Source organism: Chenopodium album, chromosome 8, assembly GCF_948465745.1.
Source record: "Chenopodium album chromosome 8, dcCheAlbu1.1, whole genome shotgun sequence".
NCBI classification, from domain to species: Eukaryota; Viridiplantae; Streptophyta; class Magnoliopsida; order Caryophyllales; family Amaranthaceae; genus Chenopodium; species Chenopodium album.
The window spans coordinates 42849542-42857309 of record NC_137841.1 but is presented as its reverse complement, the minus strand read 5'-3'; the positions used below and the strand labels follow the sequence as shown (position 1 = coordinate 42857309).

The window sequence follows — 7768 nt, the reverse complement described above, 5'->3', positions numbered from 1 at the left end:
AAGTCGAGCGTGCAATATATTTCATAAGTAAAAAATTCATCCAATATGAAACAAAATATAGCACCTTGGAAAAGACAAGCCTAGCATTAGAGTGGGCAACCAAAAAGCTACGACATTATATGTTACCACACACTACTCATTTAGAGAGAAAGTAGAGATTGTAATCTTTGGATTTAAATTATAATTCAACATTTTTTCATCAATCAAGTTTGTGATTGTTCTTCAATATCAATCAAAGTTAGTAAGATTTCTTTTTTTTTGAATTTACTTCAATTGCAATTTACTTTTATGTTTGAATGTTTGGTTTGGATTTTGATTTAGTTTTCAGAATTTGTTGATTGATTGTATTTCCTTTAGATTTAGATTGAGATGAATATTTTTGAGATTGAATTTGTTCTAGTTTTAGATATCACCGGCATTAGTGAGTAGATTAGTTGCTAGGGAGAAGGGGAAGCATGCTTGATTGATGATTTTTGTTATTTGATGATTCTTGATTGACTGATTGTTGCAATTAAATTGGTTAACATAGTTGTGCATGTGATTAATTAGACTAGGAGTGATCAACCTATAAGATTAATCTAGATTGCATTGCAAATTCCAATGACACAAACAATTGATTTAAGAATTGCTCTAATTAATTGAATTTGATTGTGATTCTCCTTGTTAATCATTCATAGTGAACCCTAGTTTGGTTTATAGGAGATAACCCTTGAATTCCTTTAATTTCAATTTTTGTTTGTCCTTTGCAACGTTTGAGTTAATCAGGTGATCTATCAACTAACATGATTTTTAAACTTGCATGTGGAACCTATATCCCTAGTGTTTAGCAATTTGATAGAATTCTTGATTCTTGTTATCCTAGGTACCATACTCAACCTTTGACAATTCTTCGAAATAGCTTAATGTTAGACTATAACATGGTTTTGATTCATTCCTTTGGGTTCGACCCTTAGCTTGCCATATACTCGTATAAGGTTTGTTAAGTGTTTAAAAATATAGTTTGACTTAGGGAGAATTAGATAATGACCTAGTTCCAACCCTTGTCAAAATGGCGCCTGCGGCTCTGAGAATAAGAGGAGAGCCCTCTCCGAGCCTTCTCCAAGCCATCTCCGTGAGACTTGAAGCTCCTTTGCTTGGCTTTTTTTGCTCCTCTTGAATCCTTTGCAAAGCTAAGTCTTTAGGCACCTACAAGAGAAACCAAGGAGAGATAATAGAAGAGAAAAAGTTCAATATAAAAGGAAAACACGAAGAAATTCACATAAAGGAAAGTAAAACATGAGAGAAGAAGAAATAGAGGAACTAGAGGAGAAATGATCTAAATGGCAAAAGAAAAGCATGAAAATAATAGAGAAAATATCCTAAAACACTACCTTACGAGTGCCATAAATGACACTTATCAAATTCCCCAAAGCTAGACTTTTGCTCGTCCCGAGCAAAACAAAAGCTACAAAATAATAAGGATGGCTTATTTAGAAAAGAGAAAGGGAAAAGAAGAATATACACTAAGACTCATTAACGTAGGAATCACAGTTGTTTTTAGCTACAACAAGCCCTTTAAACCCCAAAGTCGCCTATGAGGACGAGTGAGGTCTCATAAGGGTATCCTAAGAGCTTGACCCACAACTCTTTGAAATAAAATGTGGCAAAATCATTTAAAAAGAAATGAAAGTAAATAAAAAAAGTTCAAACAAATAGCTCTTTACAAGGACTTTCACAATTAGTCAAATGCAAATGCATGAAAACTTTTCTATAAGGAATGGGTATGCATGCTTTAAGATATTCACGGTTGATTGAAACATAAGGTATGCTAAGCTTAGAGAACTAATGATGCACCATCCACTTTAATCCCAAACAATCTAGCCGTGTTCTCCCTATGGTTTCAAATCTTCCACTAGTGAGCCTCCCTATGGTTCCTCGAAGGAACCAACAAAAAAAGAGTAGAATTTTCAGGGTTTCCCGACATCTTTACCTTGCATCCCTTTTCCTTAGGCTTTAATTCATAATACCCTCCCTCGGTATATGACTCAACCACTACGTCAAAAGGACTTTCCCAAAGGTTGGAACGTAAGGGAAAAAGGTTAGGGGTAGGCTAAAATTTTAAAATTTGGTGGTTTCCCTAAAAGTGAAGCAAAGAACGGGCCCTTTCTTAGAATCACAATCAAGTAATCACCCAACAAAAACAATCTAACACCCCCAAGCTTATTCAAAGCTATATCCATAAGTATATATACAAAAAGCGTAAACGCTTCTCCCCCAAGCTAAAAGGAAGCATTGTTCTTAATGCTTGAAAAGGGCAAAGAAATTACATCAAAGGATTTTTGAGATTTTCTCATTTTTCACTTTTTTCTTTTTTATTTTTATGTTTCCATTGCTTTCAAAGCAATTGTCCATGCCTCTTTAACTTTGGACGGCTTTTTCAATTTTGCATTTGCTTGTCCTTGCCTACTTTTTTTTAAAAGTTAGGATGGCTTTTTCATTTATTCATTTGCCATTATTCACACAAAAATACAAAACACAAGCTTGCTTACAAATATGAACCAATATCCAAACTCATAAACCACATACTCCAATAAAATCAACATTTGCTTCACAAAAACCAAAATTGGAACAAAAAGAAACAAAAGGCTCAAAGTTCTAAAGATGTGGCTTGAAAAGAAGGGGAAAGGCTTAAATGGTTTGCAAGAAGGCAAATGTAAACCCAAATGCACTAAAATTAAAGAAAGTTAACCTAGAAAAGAAAAATTACCACCCCAAAAAGATGGGTTTGTCCTCCTTAGTTAGTTCGGTCTCAAGTTTGAGAATTATGAGTCAAGATTCTAGAATAGGTCTGCAATAGTCAAGGATCCATGCTGCTCATGCAAATAAATGTTGAAAGCTTGACAAATAATGAAACTCACATGAATGTGGAAAAAACTCACTAAGGGCATCAAATCAACCAAAGGAAGCAACTCCGTCTTACCACAAACCCAACGGAATCCGGCTTCAAGGCCCCAAAAGGTCTAAATCACTGCCTTAGCATACCTTATCCTAGAGTCAACCGCAAATATTCTCAAAACATGCACACCAATTAAACATAGGAAAGAATACATGCAAAGGCAAAATTCCGAAATGTAGAATGTCCAAAGAAAATAGCTAAACAAGCAAAAAGAAGAAAAATAGCCTAAAAATTTTTGATTTGTAAATGATAGAAAGAAAAGTGCTAAAAATCAAAAGCTAGATTGAAAAGCACATGAATGCAAGCAAAGACAAGTAATACCCAATCGTTAAACAAGTGGTCATTCGGCAACAACGCCAATGACCCCAAACACGCTAGGTGTTACAAAGCAAACATGCTCAAAGCATTCAACTCATCCTAAAGCTAACCCTAAACTAAGCAACCAAGAAAAGAGAGAAAAGATATAGAAAGATCTCACTGAGCGCCTAAACTATGCTACAAAATCAAGGTGAAAGAGCACCTTATGCATCGTTGAAAACTAAAGCATAAACAATATAGCAAGGTGAGAGTATAAGAACTATATACAAAGAAAATAGTTAGTAACTTCCAAACAAAATCGAACAAAATAAAAGAAAGAAAATAAAATAAAGAAAAATTAAATAGAAATAGGAGTAGTATCCAATGAGATGTCAGACCGAAACAGTAGAAAAAAGCAAGATAGCAAATAATCATCATCATGAATCATATAACAGAGATATAGAGAAACACATCAGACAACGATCAGTGAACCAAACAAAAAATCCAAAGCATAGAATCATAATAAAGCCAAAGGACTCAGAGATCGATACCAGAAGCAAATGAGACCAGGAATGAACTACAAAGGCAAGGAAAAAAAACAACGAAACTCAACAACACACGACATATAATACCCCCAAGCTTAAAATGAGCCACCCCCCTAACTCTAAACCTAAAGACAAATAGGAAAAAGAGAAATATCATATATATATAAAGCACAAAAGAAAGAGGGTGGACCAACGTAGAATTGGTAAGGGGTAGAATGAGACCTCCACTCACCGGTCTCCATCAAATGAGAAGAGATTGCCATCTCGCTCACTTCCATGGGAGCCTTACCCCTCAACCGACTTTCCTTCCTAATTGTATCAAGATCAAAATAATGAGACCAGTCATCTACGATCGGCTCACCCGACCTACCCCACCTGCCAAAAGTCTCGGGATCCGGAAAAGGCGAAGGATTAGTCGGATAATACGCATAATCACAACCCCCGGGACGCTTATTGTCGTAAGTACCCCGGGTAGCGCCTATGATAGAACAAGGGTGAATATGGGGGTGCGGAGATGTTGGAGTGGGCACTCCGGATTAGAGAGATCGTGGCCCCTTGCTTCTTTAGGAAAAGGGCATTTTGTCGCGCCCTGTGCCGTGGGCGCGGGTGGCTATGTCGTGGGTGCGGGCTACAATACCCGCGGGCGCGGGTTTTGCTCAGACTGCCCGCGGAGGTTGTTATGGGTTTCGTAATCATTCCTCCGTTCCCGCAGGGTCTTTGAGGAGAGGGCGCGGGCGATCAGCTTTTGTTCTTTGCCTATATATACTCTTGTAAATCCTTTTGAAGGCTATTTTTTAGATAATATTTCATTTTCTTAGTTTTTGGAGAGAGAAACTAGAGAGAACTTAGAGAGAAATTAGAGATTGTAATCTTTTGATTTGAATTGTAATTCAACAATGATTCTTCAATCAAGTTTGTTATTCTTCTTCAATATCAATCAAAGTTAGTAAGATTTCTTTCCTTTGAATTTACTTCAAATGCAATTTACTTTTATGGTTGAATTTTTGGTTTGTATTTTGATTTAGTTTTGAGAATTTGTTAATTAATTGTATTTCCTTTTGATTTAGCTTGAGATGAATATGTTTGAGATTGAATTCGTTCTAGTTTTAGATTTCACCATGATTAGTGAGTGATTAGTTGCTAGGGAGAAGGGGAAGCATGCTTGATAGATGATTATTGTTAGTTGATGATCCTTGATTTATTGATTGTTGCAATTAAATTGGTAGACATAGTTGTGCATGTGATTAATTAGACTAGGACTGATCAACCTATAAGATTAATCTAGATTGCATTGCAAATTCCAATGACACGAACAATTGATTTTGGAATTTCTCTAATTAATTGAATTTGATTGCGATTCTCTTTGTTAATCATTCATAGTGAACCCTAGTTTGGTTTATAGGAGATAACCCTTGAATTCCCTTATTTGCGATTTATGTTTGTCTTTTGCAACGTTTGAGTCAATCGGGTGATCTATCAACTAGCATGATTGTTAAACTTGCATGTTGAACCTATATCCTTAGTGTTTAGCAATTTGATTGAATTCTTGATTCATGTTATCCTACTTACCATACTCAACCTTTGACAATTCTTCGAAATAGCTTAACGTTAGACTATAACATGGTTTTTATTCATTCCTTTGGGTTCGACCCTTAGCTTGCCCTATACTCGTGTAAGGTTTGCTAATTGTTTACAAATATAGTTTGACTTAGGGAGAATTAGATAACGACCTAGTTCCAATCCTTGTCATCAACAACATCATCCCTCTCCTTATAGACCTCAAGCAAATGGAACAATTGAGGCGGCTAAAAAAAAATTAAAGACTATATTGGAGAAAATGACAGAAAATTACAAGGATTGGCTTGACAAACTCCAATTCGCATTTTAGGGTTATCGCACGTCAATTCGTACATTAAAAAAAATACGCCATTCTCCTTGGTTTATTGAATGGATGTCGTACAACCTGTAGAGCTAGAGATACCTTCTCTATGCATTGCATTGGAAAGTAAACTCGATGAAGTCGAATAGACTAGGGCAAGATATGAACAACTAATTCTACTCGATGAAAAGCGATTAGAAGCACTACTACAAAACTTAGAAAAAAGACCCCTAAATGCAGACCCAATTTCTCAACTAACGGGTCTGATTGATGTAAGAGATCTAAAAACAATGATAACAAGTCTATTATGTGCATTAGGACCCACTACGTTTTGTGGTAAAAGAAAAATAGAGAAATAACATACCCGTTGTTAATCTAACGGGTCTTTTATGTACGCGAGGGCCCACTTCTCTCGTTGGGAAAATCTAGAGAAATATAGAAAGCCATATTTACAAATCAAATGTCTCCTTTACTTTCCTTTATTTATGAATAAAAATTCCTTACTAGTGCTATCTCCATCACCTTTAATTACCTTGATACTCCAGCCGTTTCTATTCCTCTTCCTCACTTTATAATTCACTTTAACTTTTATATCCTCTTAATCTTTGATATTATCTTTTGCTCCTTTGATTTTTTTTTTTCAAATAAACCAATTCTACTTCATTGGATTTGGACTATTCTGTCTTGAGTCGGTAATCAGCGTAGGGGTTCTTCAGGTCTACCTCTTCACTCCCCTATTTCTTCCTTCTCATTGCAAAATTCTAAAGGTTTTTTATAGTAATAAAAAAATGAAGCAACAACCACCTTCCCTCTAGTGTCGTTCGATGCAACTTCACGCCTCTTAATGGGTCAATTTGAGTGTCTAAATTGCAAGATTAGAAGCATAATAATACTTTGTATGTTTTAAGAGTATACTTTTTTCATGAATTTTTTCTTTTCTTTTTGCTTGGATATTGACTTTGAATGATAACTCATTTCCGAATTCAACAGATTCAGGTCAGTTTTTATATGTTATTCATTACTTTTAATTTTTTGTTTTGATTTCTTCTATAATTTTAAAACTTTTGTTTGATTTATATTTTGATGTAGTACTTTTAGATCTATTGTTTTCATTTTTTATTATCTTTATGTACTCCAATTATTGTCAGATTACTTTCAATTTTGATTTATTTTGAATATGTGTTTGCTTGTTCTTACTGTGTATATTTTGATCTGATTTCAAATGTTCTCTTTGTTATTGATTATTGCAGAGATTGAATTGGAAGAAGATGGCAAATAAAAGTTCGATTGTGAGAAGAAAGATATAGATAATTTTATGTAATCATCTTAAGTTAGTTTTGTGTAACCAAAGAATTACAAGTTTATAAATTGCAAATATGTGGTATATTTGAATGCTGTATTTGTTATAATTTTACGAAGTGTGATTGTATAACTTGTTGAAGCAAGTATGAAAAGTTGTATATTCTTGTAAATATCGTATGTATATAGATGTTATTTTATTCAATCTTGAATTGTACTTTTGCAATATAATTTTATAATTTCAAAAATTTTAATGGAGCGCTAAAAATAAAACTTTCAAAATTTAAATTTTAAAATTTAAATAAACATTACATAATTTTTTTTAAAAAAAAGAAAGGGATCAAAAAGGCCCGTTACTTAATATAACATGTCTTTTTGAATCCTATTTATAAGACCACACATTCCGAAAAATGGGTCTTTTTAATTTCCCTTTCAATATGTCTATCATACACCATATCTAAAAGTCCCCCAATCTCTAATAAAAGGTTTTTTAGTTTTATCAAACAAACCCTCCATAATAAGGGGTGTCTTTATCAAACAGACCCCCGAGATAGAGACCCGTTGTAAAGGGGTCTCTAAGGCCAATTTGAACGGGTCTGTTAGCCTATTTTTGTAGTAGTGAAGCTCTACATCATACTCAATGTTATCAAACCCGTATGGCTAGACACTTTAATAAGAAGGTCAAGATAAGAAACGTCAAAGTCGGATACTTGGTGTTAAAAGCGCTAAGGAAAAATATTTTGGATCCAAGATGCAAATTTAGGCCTAATTGGTCCGGACCATATATCGTCAAAACCATCCTATCAGGAGGTG

At 34.4% G+C, this 7768-nt stretch overlaps 1 long non-coding RNA gene across 1 annotated transcript; it reads left to right on the top strand.

Moving 5' to 3' along the window:
* The first annotated feature begins 6184 nt into the window (after positions 1–6184).
* Positions 6185–7160, top strand: LOC145556066 (uncharacterized). The gene is made up of 2 exons (XR_014091707.1): positions 6185–6652; positions 6907–7160. It is a non-coding gene; the product is annotated as an uncharacterized LOC145556066 (long non-coding RNA).
* The last annotated feature ends 608 nt before the right edge of the window (positions 7161–7768 follow it).